At 38.1% G+C, this 18,384-nt stretch overlaps 1 long non-coding RNA gene across 1 annotated transcript; it reads right to left on the minus strand.

Annotated features, from left to right (window-relative positions):
• Positions 1 to 330: 330 nt before the first annotated feature.
• Positions 331 to 18,360, minus strand: LOC306802151. Its single transcript, XR_013774287.1, has 5 exons — positions 17,493 to 18,360; positions 10,243 to 10,472; positions 8,139 to 9,327; positions 5,544 to 5,678; positions 331 to 2,116 (listed from the first exon to the last, which is right to left on the minus strand). It is a non-coding gene; the product is annotated as an uncharacterized lncRNA (long non-coding RNA).
• Between the last annotated feature and the right edge of the window lie 24 nt (positions 18,361 to 18,384).

An 18,384-nucleotide genomic window follows, 5' to 3' on the forward strand; every position in this document is an offset into this window, starting at 1 on the left:
AGACACACAGAACAGAAAAAAGATATTCCTTATCTTGTTGTGATCAGGCATTAATATAGAAAATATAAATAATTTTTGCAAAGAAGATGATATTGAATTGGATGATTGCATGATTTAGAATTGGATTCTCAAAGTAAGGGGGGTGTAAGAGGATCTATCATTGACTCCAAGAAAAGCCCAATCAACCAAGCAGCCTCCACCTCATCCAAGCCACCACAGCCATTGCCAGTTCCTTTAACAACTTATTTAACATCTGGTTATTAATGCAGCATATCCTGCCTTGGTTCTGCAAAGTTACTCATTGCTGATATTCTAAATATTTGTGGAATTGCAGCTAAATCAAAGGGAAGGTTTCAGTAGCACTTTATTATATATTTTATATATATATATACTTCAAAATATGTACACTACACAGGGGATATAGAAATTATTTCAAAGAGGAGGTCCGTCTCTAATTAAACTGACTGACTAGTTTATGCCATACTGCTTCCTTTTTTATTTTACCTGTTACCAGGGGCTCAAAAACACCTGCCAAGGACAGGAATGTCATCATCTCCAACAAGATCACTGGGTCAGCAGTTTGGATGGTGAACAGAGATTCAAACCTGCATGTGGATGGAATGATGTGTGTGAGCAATGGGTGAGGGGAAGGAAAAGGAGAGAACAGCCCTTCCACCTGCAAATCCCAGAGAATCCTAAACTGGTCACTGCCTGCCAGGCAACTTCACATCCCACTCATTAGCTGTGCAGGAATTTCAGTTTGGTGTGTTGGTGAGGCTGAGTGGGTCACTGTAGTTCAAAACAAAGAGGTCCAAGATTCCTGTCCAAACAGCTGTGCTTCATATTTGAATTTTAGCCTCGTGCACTGTAAAAAACCTCAGGCCCAGTGCTCCCTGAGGAAGTCTTGCATAAGTTTTGTTCTCACTTGGTGGAGCATAGAGAAAATAAAAGGTCCAGACTTCAGCTGATCTTGGAACACTGAGAGTAGATGGTCAAATCCCTCTTATAAATCTGTGTATATTTAAATCCTATGAACAGTAAAGGAACAAACATCTGCAGAGTGAGGAGCAACTACAGCCCTAAATAAAGCAAAATTAGGAAGAGCCAAAAACAATCAAACTTGGTTAGAAAAATTTTAGAGTTTTGCCAATGTAATAGTTGTTCCAGAATTAGTTTATAGGTTAAGCAAAACTGTCCATCTGCATTGGGATTTCATCTTCCCAACAGAACTTAGCTCTTTACCAACTATTCAGTGCTTTAGCCTCAATAAGCAAAGCAAGAACTCCAAGAACTCTCACACAAAACAGAAGCATCTGCTTGCAGAGATGAGACAGGATGGTAAAGGAAACCTCTTGGGAATGCTGAGACAGGCACAGTGCCTACAGACTGCAGAGATGAGAGAAGGAGGGAATGCTCTTCAGTTTTGTGATCTCTTCTGCCTGGTGGGAAAGTGGTTTTGGAAGAGTGGAAAATTCATATGAACTTGATTTGCTAATTCTGAGGACAGAAGTTCTTTATTGACAGCCTGGGTGGTGCTAACATCAATGTACTCCCTTGCATTTCATGGCTGGTGTACAGAGAATACTTCTTGGGAAGAGACAAGTTCACCCTTCTTGTCTTTAAAAATTGGCTGTTCCTGAACTTTTGACTAGGAGTTATTTTGGATTAATTTTTTGGAGATACTAAGATTCTGACAGTAAAATTTGGACGGAGAGCACTGAAGCAATTTTCACAACCTATTGCTGCATATATAATGCTGGTCTTACTTTTCAGTTTCCACCAGCCTGCCTTTGACCACATTGCTAAATGGAGGGCTGAAGCCTCCATCTGAGAGATTCAGCCACAAGATGATTAATAGAGACTGCACAGGCAATTCCCTCATGACTCTACAAAAACTGTAGGCAGACCTTCAGCAGCCCATCAATAATATTTTGAGCCATCCAGGCTCCCCAAAGAGATTGTCAGATCAGTGTGAGAAACACAGGGGTCAGAGTGGAATATGTGCACTTGACTGAGTTGCTGCTGTGAGTCCTGTGAGCTGCAGGAGTCTGTTCCATGCAGGACTTTCCAGGAAGGCAGCAGAAAGCTGTCTTCTGTTTCTCAGACAGAAAGGTACCTGTAAATAGGAAAACATTCAAGTCAATAAAGACCTACAGAATAAAAAACAAAAGGAAAACTGGCTGTTTGTTAGAGTCTGCATGGCTGGTCACTTTCTTCCAAAACTATATGAAAACTGTCCCATTTAACACAGAAAAGGAACCCACCATAAAAGAGGAAACAGAGCAATTGTGTGACCTCAATAAAGCCAGTCAAATGCCTGCTTTACCTCCAGTGGTGGGGCAGAAGATATGTGCAGGTGGAATGGGTATGTAATTTCTCCCTGGGAAAATTTGGAAAAGACACTGCAGGTGCTTCTTAGTCACTTAAATTTCCCTGATTTTATCAAGCTATCTCCTCAAGACCTTAGGTGGAAATGCTGGTCACAGCTAGTTCTGTTTCTGTATCTAGGTATGCATAGGAAGCAAATCAAAGATCAAGCACCAGAAGTGTGGCCTCTGTATTTCAGGCAGGTGCTAGTTGGCATTGCTTGTGACACAGCCTCCCTCTGCACAAAACATGTCTAAAAGTAAATTATTTGATTTCAAAACACCTTTGTGATTATTTAAAAGCAGAACCCAGTATCCAGGGTGCTGAAACTCCTAAAGGAACAGCAGTTCAGTAGGCATAAATGGACACACCCAGTCCTTGGTGCTGTTCCTAAAAGATTTTAAAATTCATTTGTTTCTTTAAGCGAATAGTGTCCTCTGAGACACTATGACTAGAAGAAGGTGGAGCTATTTCCAGCTTTGTCAAGCTCTGTAATAATGAAAAGGCTTCATTCCTTCTTCTTCCCACTCATCTTCCCACTCTTCTTCCTCACATCCTGGCACATTCTGTTGTACTGGTTTGGTCATGCTTATGAAACAAATCTTAACAAGGTAATACTCATCATTTTTGAGCTATTTGGAATGATTTCTGCTGTTTGGTTTCCCCACATGAACACTTTGTTATGTGGAACTGATCATTTCAAGTCATATTGAAGTTTGAGACTTGTTGAATGCATGGTTGTGATGCTGCTAATTCCAATTTTAATAAATGTGTGTACATGCAGGGAAGCAGAAATGTCTTTTTTTTATCCACTGTCAATGATAACAGAACCTAACAACTTGAATTGTTGTGAATTCTCATATTTAATCCATTAAATTACACGATCACATAGCTTTTAAAAAACTTGCACTTTCTTCTGGCTCTGGCACTCACCATCTGTTATTCCTCTAAAATTGGCTTGTATATACTGAATAAACAACCTTCTGTTTTTGTTATTCATATGCCATGTTGTGCAAAATCTATAAACACAAGGCTTCTCACTAATTATTAAATTGCCACCATTTAATATATAGAAATATTTATTTAATTTATTCCAACAACTTTTTTCCCCTCTTAATTCAAAATAGTCCAACACGTTTGAATAGTAGCAGCCTGAACAGATAAATAATAGATTAAATTTCCTTTTGTTAGAACAGGAAGAATAGCTTTAAATTATTTAAAGTGCTGGCACTTCAGAGAAATGGATTTTCCCATCATGAGCTTGCTCGGTGCCTCAAACAATGTCACAAGCAATTTTGACCAGAACAACTACATGATTTAAATAATAAAACATAACTCACACAGAGTGCAATATCACAGCAGTTTCTAGAATACCCTTTCACAGTCATTGATGCATCCTGAATTGTATCAATGATAAACTGATATTTTGAAGCAGTCCAGAACTTTACCCAGTACAGAGAAGCTGGTCAGTGTGGAGAAAAGAGTGACCATGGAAAAACTTAATGGCTCTGCAGAAGAAATAGGCTCCTGCCTGGTTTCCTTCCATGTTTACAAGCAAGATGAGTTTCCAAATGCAGCTGAACTGAGATTACAGACCTGCTTTAACTCTGTGTGGCTAACAGAGGGGAAACATTCTCAGCACTGGGAAAATAATGATGGTCCTGTTATTCTGAGGAGTATAAAAACTGGCCTGGGAAGAGTAACAGCTTCAGACTGACCAGCAGCATGTGCATACTAGCACTTCCCTTTTTTTCCTTTTCTGTTTACTGTGTTTACATAAATATTCACTAAGTGTTTATTTGTAAAACTTCAGCTGGCACTCCCTGTACACCCTAAAATTTCATCAGCTTCAGGGAGTGCATTACAGGATGCCAGCTCAGGCTTAAGGTCTTGAATCATGCACTGCATATTTCTTACAATCTGAATGAAAGCCTGCTAGCACACTTCCCAGCCCAACACCAGGCTCTGCTGCATATTTATATTGGAAGTCAAAATCTAAAAAGACAAGGGTGCTTTGGAAATTCTGGTCTTAGTGACACAACAATTCATCACTTCTGTGCAGTTTTGGAGCTCTCATAACAAACATCACACAATGAGGTCTGAATCAAAGCAAGTAGCCAAAGTTAGCAGTGGTGTTTTCCTTCCTACAGTTTCTGCCAGTCTCAGAGAAGGATGTTTATTACAAACTTTTACAAATTATATGTTAACATAAACCCAAGTTAAGTCCTTGTCTGGAACGAGCTCTTGTACTACTAGTATGAAGTTGTCTAAAAATACAGCTCGGAAAAGGGTATGACTTGGAATAAATAGAGTAATTTCAAGGGTAATTTGGGTTGCTATGTCTTCAACACACAACTGAGCAATCTGTGATTGCTGAGCAGATTGGGTTTCTGGCTATTCTTTAATGTGTTAATATTTTCTGAAACAGCCCTTGGAAATACTGTCAGGACTCTGTTGAGGACTAAGCTTATTAGTGCTGCTTATTTCTTGGTAGAAGATGGGTAAGGCCACTATGATTCCATCATCTTATAATGTTTACATATCACATGCCCACAAAAGTGCCTCTAGTGCCAGATAAAGAGAACACCAGTCTCACCCTCTGGAACAACTTCCATATTCATTGTTGCATGAAAGTTTCCTGCAGCATCTTCTCTGACCTTTCAGTCACCCTAAGGAAAACCATAAGCACATGAATGCATAACATTATATATCCCTGACAATTTCCATGCTCTGCCTCTCCTCACAATTAAGACATGGAAGAAATTTTTAAAAATAAAACAAAGTAATTGACATTTCTTGAAGGGAATAGATTATGGAACTATGTCAAACAGAACACTGTAACAGAATAAAGCCTGCCAGTAAATTTAACTCTTTCTGGAGTTTTATTTCTCATTGTAATTATTAACATCTTTAGTTAGATCACCATTTGGATATCATTAAAATAAAAGCAAACGATTTTGGCCTATCCTTAAGGATCTTTTTTAGCATACTCTTTTTGTCACTCAGCTCACTAATGCATCATTTTTATCACATGTATCATGTTACCTACATTAAACAGCTTAGCAGCATCCAATGTCCCATTGACGTGAAAACAAAATTGCACAGATTCATTATTACTCTGAAAACTACTTGAAACAACTGCATGTGAATTGTATCTTCACTTAGCAAAGACTTACCAGCCAGAGTGTTCTCAATAGCCAGTCTCTAAGTTCATGCTGTGAACCTGAACATTCTGGAACCCAAGGCATTCTCAGATGGAACTTTGCCTTCCCTTGGGTACTTGGCTTGCAGCATCTCTATGTTTTTTATGGCTGTGGAGCAACAAGAGGGAGGAGAGAGGGACAAACTGAAATGAAGTCTGCCTCTGAATAATTTAAAGCAGTAATTTTAATTAATCCATTTTGTCACTGAAGCAGGCTACAAGCATTCACTAGGCTGAACATCATCTCAAATTCCCCCCTAGATCCACTAATGGATATCCTATTGCATGTTCATCAGGGCTCTTCCAGTGCTGGCTAATTACCTCTTCCAAAGCCAAGAACTTTGGCTGTTGGTTCTTTTCAAATCACTTCTGTAGGAGTTCTAATTCATCTTAAATTAATTTCATCCATAATGCAGCCAAGTAACTAAATTACTTCCTTTCATAGACTTTTCTAAATGATCTTCCAAAGCACACAAATACTCTCTGAATTATAGATAAGGCCACTCACAAATGCATACCCAAAGGATCATTTTTGGTATTGAACACACCAGTCAAGATGAAAAAATTTTATCTTCATAGAATAGTTTTGAAGATAATGACAAAGGAGCAAAACAAAATGTTGACAAAAACCAGCATTTTTCCCCCCTGTTTACATGGAGAAATAAATTTGACTAAAGAATTTTTGCCTCATCCTCTGTAGAATAACACCAGGAAATCTGTGTGGCAGGATCTTTGTGATCTTTTTCTGTTTGTTTCCTCCACAAATATTTCCTCCCATAGAAGGTACACGGGAGAAAGAGAAATTGGAATAACTCCCTCAAGCATCCTCTGAGCAGGAGTGCTACTTGTTTTTAGGGGTTGGGTTTCTTGTTTTGTTTTGACTTCTGAAGTCCAATGCATAAGTGAGAAGACCAAGCAGATTTACTGAGCAGTCTGTGCCCTCAGGGAAACTCAGATCTGCATGACCTACTCACTGACTTCCAGGCTTTGTCAGTAGGGCTGAAGAGTCATAGTACCATGATCATTGTCTCAAACATTTTAAACTGGATAAAGTGAAGATTTACTTGCAAAAGTAAGTCCTAAACTGGCAGAAGTATTTGCCCTATATACTGAGAGAGTTTACTTCATGGTATATATGAAGAAATATTATATTTATAGGTCTCTGGCTGGGTATTTTGTCTCCATATCTATGTGACTGTGTTTACAAACTTATTAAATTGGTTTACTGGATTGCTACAGAAACCCTGACAGTTTCTCAGGTACCAACACTTCTCAGGTCAACACTCAGAAGAATGCTTTCAATATTGGCCTGAGATTTCCTTTAGCCAGTTTAGGGATATTTAATTCACAGCAGAGAAACCTAAATAGAGTTAAATGCCTCACTCTCAGGGATACAGCTGACATCTTGCTGCTTTTCCGTGGAAGAGCTCAGCCTGCTGCTCCCCAGCTACATTACTCTGAGCTGATTTAGCTCTTCCCCTCCATTCATTAAGGAAGAGATGTGCCTAATCTTGGAGCAAAAATCCCTGCTAGCTGGCAGGATGCCTTTAAGTGAGGGGTGGTGCTAGCCAAAAATGTGCTCTCTGCAGATTTAGCCCTGCTGTACTTCCATATAGAACTGATCTCCTCAAATGTTAACTGATCAAATTGTAGTTAATTAAAATTGGTTTTCACTTAACATTCTTTAAGGTCATTTTGAGTTACAAGGATGCAGGTACAAATAACAACCAGCTCTATTCAGGAAAGAGGTGGTTTCCACTGAAAACATAGTTAAATAACTATTATCCATGCCCAACACATTTTCTTCTTTCTGTGCAGTAAATATTCTACATTTTAACTTCAGTGTGTTTGTTCTGTCACTCTAGTAAAAGAATAAGGTTGTTATTTTGATATTCTTGTGTACAATATATTATTTTAAGAGAACAGAAATAACTTGTTATGTAGGACAAAATTCAAAATTTTATTTGAAAATGGCTGTATTTGAAGTCTAGAATATATTTTAGATATGCATTTGTTTTATGCTTGATTTTATAATTTCCAGCTGAAAGAAACACTGTGCAAAGGTTAAATTCAATCAGTGCCACACTTAAATTTCTCCAAATAACTTGGAAAATTCTGTACATCAGCATCACATCTGTACTTCTAATTGCCTTTCACATGATGCACTTGAAAATTATTTTAGCTTGTGAATAGCTTGAATTTTTCTGGAACCAGAACTGATCTTAAAATTCCTAGACTCTGATAATGTAATCAGGTGTATCCATCACAATCTTATCCATTTAAATGGAAAAAAAAAATTAGTTTAACAGTGTTCTTTGGAGCTTATCTTTCTTTTAATAAAGGTTTTTTTGAGGGTGCAAAGGCATTCAGTAGGGTCCCTTGAAACAGGCAGCAAAAGCCCAAGTTCTAAAAATTTACCCCTTTTATTTCTCTTCATGTAAGAAAAAATATGCCAGTGTGATGCTCTGCTTATGTCTGACAAGCACTCTGATGGCAGAATCAGCTTCCAGGAGCCAAATACCTTATTGAAATATTGCTTGGCATTTTTGCCTGATCAGTAATTACATACCTGCTGATAACAGGAGGAAATGTTTTGTTGTGTCTGAAGAGAGCTGAGGTCTCAAATTCTTACAGTTGCAATAATCTTTTCCTTCCTGTACTTGACTCCATTCCATTCCAAACCAAGGATTTTAGCAATGAAAGGACATGTCAGCTTCTGGACAAATGCCACCTGACTGTGTATGGCATAATCTTATGAATGGAACAGAATGATGGGTATTTGGTCATTCATTGAACCATTGATTATGCAATGCAAAATATGAGATTTTCAGCTCTTTTTAATTCCTCAGAAACAGCCCAGCTAAAAAGCAGCCCAGCATAAAAACCTCTTCTCAGATTGTGTTGCTAGTTTTTTAAAAAGGATAGCAATTCAGATGATTTGGGGTTTTTCCACAACATTAAAGACAGGATATAATATCCAGTCAAATATTTAGTATAGATAACTCTGAGCATTTTATGTTCTTTTTCCTGCTCTTTTCCAAGAATGTAATAAAATTTTGTGGCCGTTGCTCAGTGTGTAATTTAGACTCCTTAAAAGGTGCTTTGTTTTCCATAAATACCAACCCTCTGAAGGTTCTTAGTGTACTCCTGAGCATCAGCTTTCTCTGTCAGCTCGTCTGTGTCTCTCTTTTCTAGGAATTTAACTTTTCAAGTATTTGTGTTTTCTTATCTTCACTTTAATCTCCTGTGCTTTATTTGTAAAAGTACAATATTACCACTTCCACCAAACACTTCGGGAATCACAGGCAAAGATAATACAAGAGGAAAGGATGAATCCCCAACTGGTGATCTTTTCTTTCTGCTTTCTGGCAAGAAATCCTCTTACTCAAACTGAGCAAGTGGCTGCTTACACAACAGGGTTCATAAGAAGACTTCTTAAAAACACTGCTATTTGCCAAATGTGTCAAAAATAATTGTATGCTCATCTAATCTCCACTTGATTTCTTTTTTCTAGATGGCCTACCAAAAAAAACCCCAAACTATCAAATAATAAAACACAAACTAATCTCTTTTCTTCTGTTTTGGGGCTGAGGGGCAGAGATTTCAGGGGGTTTTTTTTTCCAGCATTGGAAAGAATAGCACTTGTATTTCCAGAGGAGATAGAGGAAAATCTTTGAAGTGTAGTGGACTAAAAGCTTGATGAATGTTGACCTTGCTGAACAGTCTAGAAATTCAACATGGGATGTTACCTGCAGCTGCTGCCAAAATGTATCAAGAAAAGGTTTACAATTTGCTGAGGTGCAACTGTTATGCAAAATACAGAATTTATGTAAATACTGAAATGCAGTATTAAGCCAGGCATATATTAAAACTTAAGGACAGAAGGAAAGTTTAAAAGTTTCCATTCTGAACTTTGGAAACTGTTCTTATGAATATCTACCCCAGATGTCAATTTATCTCAAGAGTGTCCATAATAGTACAGAGGGTAAGAACAATTTCTGACCAAAATTCTCAGTTTGTTTTGGATAGTGGCATTCTTGGAGGAAAGAAAGAATTTAATTAAATCCTAGACAACATTTCTATTCATAAACTTGTCCAAGCAAAACAAGTCATAAATCAATTTGGGTTTATTTATTAACTCTTGCAATATGGGTGGTAAACATACATTAAAAAAAAAAAAAAAAAAAAAACAAAAATAAAACAACAAAACTTGCAAACCAAAAATTATAGCTAGAAATGAATGAAATTTCTTGATGAATACAAAATGGATTGAAAAATGAAATCTTGGATTTACTAAAACCCTTTGCAAACTCAAATCAGCTTCAGGGAGTAGCTTTGTTCCCAAAATGGCTGAGTGAACTACTTTGCTTTGAAGTGGAAATAAGTGAATAAATAAAAGTTTTAATTTCTTAAGCTGGCATTACATTTTTGAAAGCTAATTTCAGTTTTTAAAAGGGGACACCTCTTGAAGCCAAAATGGAAATGCAGTCCTCTTGAACACACCAGGACAAAACAAAGCATTTCACATTACCCTGAAGAAAAACATCCTTATCCACGCTGCTCCAGCTCTGCTGTGCTCTCCAGGAGCACTCATAACATCAGCCATATCTTTAAACAAACAGTGCAATTATTCAAGAACTTCCACCCACAGATGTGTTTTCTCCCTTACTTACAATTTTTGGCTCCTAAACACGTACGGATGTAGTCTTGACTCTTGTTGAACTTTGGAAAAGAAATCCATTCCATGTAAAAATCCATTAAGTGCAAATCTTCCTAGTGAATCTCCATGGATGCAACAAGGAGATTTTTTATGATTTTTTTTTTTTTTTTTAATGATTCAATTCATTATCATAAGTTGGAAAAAATGAAATTTCCACACCAGCTGGGTCAGTATTTTGAGGATCTAGATGACAATAAACAGAAAATTAAATCACTAAGAACTTTTATCTAGGTAGAATATAAAGGCAATCTATCTTGACCTGCAATAAATAGCACATTTTATTTCCCATTTTCCATTTTATTTCCTATTTGACAATCACTTTAGAAATTTCAGCTGCCAATGTTCCCACAATTATTAAGAACACCATAATAAAAAATGTAATTCTGGGAAGAATATGTGATAATAATATTTAACAGTTCCATTTGGTTCTTGTTTTAAGTGCAAACAGGTCCCCATGTTAAGCATGGACCACTTGACAAACTTCCATAATGCAGGCATCATTATATCACAAAGCATTTTGGAAAACTGCCAGGCAGTGATGCATCTAGGACCTCAAAATTGAAAAGTCAATTAATTCAGAAAATATGACTGCAGAATAAATCTTCTATGTGTGACATTAGGACCCCTCTAGCACAAAGAGATTTTAGATTCCAGTTGCTCACATCCAAAACTCCATGCACCTCTTTTGGAGGTAGATGCTTTTCAGTCCTTCCAATTTGTTAATGCATGCATCTATAGAAAGCAATTAAAGGATGCAATGAATGTTTTCAAATTATGAATTAGATAAGGGGGAAGATGTTAATAATTAGCTGGGATTTAATTTCAGTGATTTCTTAAGCAATTAAATCTCATTAGGAAAACTGTAATTGCTAACAGGTGAAGTAAATTCAGAAAATATAGAAACTAGCTTGACTTTTATTAAAAACAAAGATGGAATGCTATTATTTTCTTTTGCTCATCTGTGAAAATTATTCTTTCGAAGTCAAAGCTCTTTACTCAGTGTTTCATGCTGGAAGATGATCACATATCAACATGAGCATGGCCAAAATATTAAGGTTCAATTTAAATAAAGTTTATAACCAAATAATTCTCAAACAACATGTTAACACTGGATTGGTAATAGGATATGCATATTTTAACATTAAAAACAGTCCTTGAACCCAACAGTGTGCAACAAAGCAATATAATTATGCTGGATAGGAGACTGATAAGAAAATAAGGAGTGATGAGATTTTTGATTGAGACAGAATATAGAATGATTATTATACTGCAATTGTGAAGTACAGGAGAAGTCCTGCTACAGTCAATCACATATAAGACAAAGAAAAATGCTTTGGAAAGTCTTGAGCTGCAGAAAAACAACATATCTCCATGATGTCCTATTTTTATATTCATATATAAGGCAAATTAGTTCTTAGGAGATGGAAGAAGGAAAAGAATTTAGATATTTATGACAGAGTTGGAGCATAAAAAAGAGCTCAAGAATACAAGAGCCACTGAGGCAGAGTAAGACACCTGAAAAATGAACCACCACAAAGAGGGGTTCAGAGCACTCCAAGCTTCAACATCATGTTGAGACCAAAAGGATAAGGGAGCAGTTCTGTATTACTCAATGGGAACTCACAAGTAATTCTTTTTTTTAAATTCAATGTTAAATGCAGGGCAGATTCCCAGACATCTGGAGTGTGAGGCCACTTGTGCACAGCTGAATGGTAAAACAGAGCCCAGGGCCATCTCCTGGCAGCTCAGAACCAAGGGATGCCACGTCAATCTGGGAGCAATGTGCATGAGAATTCTGCTCCTGAGGGTTAGCTGGAGGGAAATTTGGAGGCTGTGGAAGGAGCAGATGAGGAATGTGGCTGGGAGGAGCACTGAGCTTGAGGGTCACATAGGTCTGTCACAAGAAGTGAGCAGAGAACCAGGCACATCACATAAGGTAATGCAAGTGGCTGGGGTTCAGTCCACAGTTGAGTACTAAGGTGACCAAATCAGGTGCTGTGAGATCTCTGAGGCATGAATAGTCTGTCATCATCTTCACTGAGTGCTGTTTCCATGAACATCTCAGGAGAGGCTCCTGCCAAGGGCCCTGTGCCTGCATTTTCCTGTCGCCTCCAAAGAGGGAACCTGTGGGTGCAGATCCGACTCTGCTCACGTGCAGGGGAGCAGCCAGCTGGCTAAGTGAGGGGTTTGCTCAGACATGTCACACAGCTCCACATATTTTCCAAGTGTACAGCATGCTTTGACAACCCAGGCCTCCACAAAGAGTGGTTTAGTGAGGCTCCTTACACCCTCATTCTCCATGCCCCAGCCCTACATGAAAGCAAAGACAACATTCGGAGCTAATCTTGCTAAAAATGATTTGGTTCATTGCTACACTTCAGGAATATGTAAAAAAACCCATGCTGCTGCCTTGTGACACAACACAGCACGTCCCAGAGATTGGATTTAATGTATTTTCTCTTCCAGAGCACCACGACTTTTAGTAAACGGGCAACACATGATGCAGTTCTGGTCTCATCACAACATGTTTAACATCTGGGAGAGCTGCCACTTGTGAAGCCAACCAGCACTCTGCTGACAGACAAAGTGAGTATTATACTGAAATGCCATTCCTCAGCTGTTTGCTGAATTAATTTCCCTGTAGAATTTTCTAATTAGTTGGCTCTTTCCAGCCTGTTCCCCACAGAGGAAGCAGAAAGGAAGCAAAAGGCTAGCACCTGCTCCCAAAGCTCTGGCTGGGAAAAAAAAAAAAAAAAAAAATCAGGATGACATATACAGTAAGTATTTAGGCACTAGAAAGCCTTCTATCCATGCAGCTGTGGGGATGAAGTAACTCTGTTTGAAAGCTTAATGGAGATTCTTCTGTGGGGAAGAATTTCCAGTGGCTCACATTCCAGACAGTTAACCACATTACCGAAGGGAAGAAAAAGGGATTTGTTCAAGCATTAAAAACTGTCTTGAAAAAAATACAAGAAAAGTTCCCCCAATCTGTAGAAAAACAGACAGATGAATCCAGACCTGAGGATGATTCTACAGTAGCTTGCTCCATTACCTATGGGTTATTATCAATCATTCTTTTTTTTTCTATGATTTTGAATTAAAAGCTACTATTATGTTGGAATGCAGTATATGATATTATCTTAGAAGGAACAACATAAAATAGAGTTTATTCCTAACTGAAGTGAGTCATTAGAACAAAAGAAATAATGTGGTTCTTGCTCTGAATCTACCTGGTCAATGTAAGGAAGAAAATATGAAAGGTATTTCATGAAAAATAAGAAAAAAATAGTGCAAGAAAGGTAAATTGCATTTTTGACTACTCAGCCATTTTGCCAAAACAATTTTTAAATACTGAATGTAAAACAAGATAATAGTCAACTAGTTAGAATGCATGAAGGAAAAAAGCTCCCTTATGGAAATTAGGATAAGCCATTAGCACTTCAATAAATAGTTTTCACTGTGTTTCCACAGTGACTTTACAAAATGGTAGATCTTGCAAAGAACTAAGGTTTTAAAATAAGATCACAGATAAAATCCATTTAAATTAATTGGGTGTGTGTTTGGATGAGTACAGTGTGTGATGTAGGCCCAGAGATGAGCAAGGTACCCATTAATAAAGCAGATGGTGTATTAAATGCACAATTTTGTCTAATTTTTTTTATAATTCCAAAGTTCCTGAATGTGTTTTTTAATAGATTCAACATATGTGTCTCAGTGGATGTATATATTTGGAGTAGGGGTATGTGGGATTGAAAGACTTCTTAATTAATAATTTATTAATTTCATAGAGTCAAGACACATGTTACATTTTCATAAACTCATTATTTTCCAGGATAATTTTAGATAAACAAATGCAACAGGGAGTGTAGGTAGGAGGAAAGGTTCTGCTAAAACCAAAGAAAAAGAAGACATAAAGTTGCCTGCCTGGGACAAATGCCCAGACCTTGTTCCCCATTCAGAGACAATTTTGGAAAAGTAATAAAATAAAGAGCAAGGCAAGGCTATTCCTGATTTTGACTGGCAATGCTTGGCAATCTTCTCTGGTGTTCTGGTTGGAAAATCCATGTATGAATGGGTGGCATTCCTCCCTGCCATATGAGGTGGTGCTGACATGTCAATTCCAAACATCTACAATTATTTCAAGTGGACTTTCCCCCAAAGCCTACATTGGAGAGGATAATTTCAAAGTGCAGAAAACCCAAGTAAACAACACTCATTTATTTTCCTCGGAAGTGGTACAGCTAAATTCATCTGTGGCTTTGAAAATCTCCCATGATACTTTAGTCTGGCCCATTAACAGCACCTGTTCTCTTTTTCTTTCTCTTCTTTTTTGGGGTGGAACAGGGTTGGGAGATGGGGGGGAAATTATTTCCCTTTCAATAGCAAGTGTCTGGCTTTTAAAGGATGAATAGGATATTTTATTTCATTACTGTCTAGGCATTTCAAATGAAACAATAATCCAAAAACCCTCCTACCATTATTTCTTCCCTTTAAAATTAAAAGTAAATAGTGGAAGAGAGAGCATGTTCTTGGAAAGACAAATGGGTAATAACTCACAGAGAAAAATAATGTGACAGAGTACATCTATTTTCTACAAATAATGATCTAAATTAATCCATTTTATAGGTTTCTCTATATTACTCATTTTGACAAAAGTGAAATTTTTCAAAAGGAAAACATATCACTGAAATAATTTTGAAATATTTCTGATTTGAGGGTAGGCTTCCCATAAATAAAAGCATATATAAGTTGCTACAGGCAGCTTCTCTCCAAGACCTTAATCATAGAACTGACTTAAATTTAATTTACCTGTGGCTCACTGAAACAGCCTTTATTTTTTCCCTTAACAAGTAAAGTGACAGTGAATAGCAAGTTGAGTGTAAACAAGACATATTGTTCTCAGGTTATTACAGGTCATAATATTTGACTTCAGCTAAATCTGAAGTCAAAAAAACAGGCTAAGAAAACCTTGGTTTGCTGGCGGAAATAACCCCTGCTTATTTCCCACACTCTGAAATTAAAATAATATTAAAACTAAATATAGTTGAGTCAGTGACCTTTAAAAAGTCTGTTGGGGGATTTTATATTGCTTGTGCTCTGTTTTGCTTTTGATTAGTTTTGACTAGTTTATCTGCAAATCTAAAACACATGAAGAACCAAAGTCTGCAGGACGGAAAAGAGCGATTTTCTCTGGGAAGCCTCTAACCTGTCGTAAAGAAGAATTCTGCATTGTGGTGCAGCTGACTCAACCCTTATTTCTTTCAACTACCAAGAAAAGCAAAAAAAGACAAGTTCTGTACCTTTCAAAAAATGTAGATAAACATTGGATAAATGGCTGAAGAGGAATGTTTGACTCAAACCCCAGAACACTGATTCAGGAGCCACCTTTTACTGGCTGCCATCTGCATGCCAATATTGATTGGTGTTACCTGTTTTTTAGGACACTGGAACCTCACCCATGCTGAAAGGCAAAGGCAGAAAAGGTTGATTTGCCTTTAGCTTTGACAAATATCTAACAGTGGTGAGCATGGGATGAGAATTCAAAAGTAGTTTACATGGTATGATGGCAACTGGGTGACATCTTCCATGAATTTGGGATTACAGCTCCCTATCCTTCTTCCCCCTTTCAGCTCCCAGACACACAGCAGCTCGTTCTCACTCCCATTCTTCCTTGCTCCTTCTTTTGCCAGTCATCTGTTTCCCCACCCAGGTGGCTCATACAGTTTTCCTTGACTGTACTCATCTGGGTAAGTTGGCCAAACAACTGGAGTGTGGCCAGATCCCAAATCCCAGTGCAGACTCACTGACCACCCCTATTTCCAGCACCAGGCACGGCAGCCCCGCAGAGGCTCACAGGTTGCAACATGTGCATTAATATGGCTTTACTTTCTCATATCCTTATCTCTAACAGCAAATCTGTGTAGCTCAGGATATGAACTGCAAATGAGAGATGAGGAATTGGTTAGTGCTTATCGGGAACGATGGAATTTGAGATTCAGAGATGAAGGGGGGTTGTTAGCTGTGCTTTTTTTAATGAGAGGACTGGCTGATGTTTATCAGTTGACCCCTGTTTCAGGTAACGGAGCAGTTGGCAGGGAGCTATTCATACTGATTAGATTGAGTTGGTATTCAGATTAACTTCTGATTTCCCTTATATTATTTGTACAAGCTCTTTATTGCTCTGGATAATTCTTCCCTTCCTGGTTTAGGAAGTGGAACTGACATCCTGCTGGAGCACTGCTACCAGCTCACCAGATTTTATTATGTGAGATGACATGATGGTCATAGATTAACTCAACCTCTTACTATTTTTCTGTATTAAAATTAAACCTCTGTGACATTTGCTTTGTTCTAACCAAACAGGAGTAATGCACAGCTTTATCATCTAGGAAAGATTTATGGTACTGAGACCGATCAGGATATTACTTTTAATCAACATTTCTGTGGCTAAGGCAACTGCTGTCTTCTTTCAGGTTTGAATGTTTGTGTAACCTGAGTGACTTTCAATCCTTGCTTGTTCTGAGAGTCCCCAAAACTCTTCTGCTGTGGCTGGAAGGAATTATGATGTTCTTCCCTTCCCTCTCCCCTGCTAAGCTCATTGCAGTATCTTCGAGTTTCTTTCCTCTCTTGTAGCCTTGTTATTTGTGACTGCTTTGTCTCACTTCCCTGACACAACAGATCCTTGAAGTGATCCATCAGAGGAGCAGATTCATAACCAGATTTTCAAAAGTTCCCTTATTGGATTTAGAAGCCTGACCCCAACAGACCTTTCAATCACAGGTGAGAGTCCAGGTAGAACAAGTAATAACTTCACACATATGTACGTGAGGATTTCCACTATACTAGCAAACACATTTTTATTGACATTTCCTTTTCCAACCTGGCTATCAAACCTCATATTTCATGTATCTGTAGAGAAAACCAGGTTTGTTTTCCATGAATGGGCTGCATTATGGGTTATTTTTTTTAATGTTATTCCATCTCCTACAGGCTTTTATCCAAACCAAGCAACTAAAATAAAACATGGCTTCCTTCCCTGAGATGGTTTCATAGCCCAGCTCTCCAACTTTCTCCCATACCACAAACATGCAACACAATTGTGCAACAGCCGAGGAAGGAATGGTGAGATCAGAGCCGTGACTGCAGACATCCTGACATGGGGATCTGGCAGTTATTCAACACAAACACAATTAGAGGACTTACCCTTGCGTGAAGTATTTGCTTTCTTGATAGTCACCAGCCTTAACCTCTAGGAATGCTTACGAATCAGATAGTGTTCCTTGAGGAGGGAGAGCCTTTTCAAGCTCCTCTGTCCTGCTTTAGCCAACACAGACACAAAGAAGAAAGAAATTCCACCGCGTCCTACAACTTCTCCCAGGGAAAGCCTTTAAGAAGCAGAGAAGAGCTGTGGTCTCAAAATCCCTGCCAAGGATTCAAGAACACAATATCACACAGCACTTGTTCCTCCTCTATTAGCAGCAGGAAAAAATAACACCACAAGAGACAAACTTTGAGATTCTCACTGAATATGAAAGCAGGGGGGGTTTCCTGAGTTCTGCTCCTTGGCTTTGCATTGCACTTGACATGTCTGGCAGTGGTGATACCACAGAAGGGTGGCAGAGATTTGCATGTTTTGCAAGACTCATATGTGTGTATCTGCACACGTATTTGTGAGCTGGATACAGAAAAAGGTTCATTATCTTAGAAAATGTAACCTAGTGTACATGGGTGTTACACAACTTACAAATTCTCAGGTGTGACAACATAAATATTTCAGTATAATAATTCCAATCAGTGTAGATCCTGGGATTTTCACAGAGTAACAGCATCTTTTAAATGGCAATAGGAGCTGACCTCTAATAAAACATCTGCTAGCAAATCGGTCAAATGTCAGTCTGGCACAGCAGTTACAAAGGGAAAGTCTTGTTCCAAAATGTCCAACAATTTAAATTATTCTCATCTCAAACTGCCTCAGTGACACAGGAGAACTGGACCAAAGGAGGGCCCATGGTGTAACCCCAGGAGTGTAACACAGCAGCACAGAGGGGAAGACCTGTGGGATTTCCAGAGGAAACAATGTGACATGACACGATTA

Source organism: Erithacus rubecula (assembly GCF_903797595.1).
Source record: "Erithacus rubecula genome assembly, chromosome: 5".
NCBI classification, from domain to species: Eukaryota; Metazoa; Chordata; class Aves; order Passeriformes; family Muscicapidae; genus Erithacus; species Erithacus rubecula.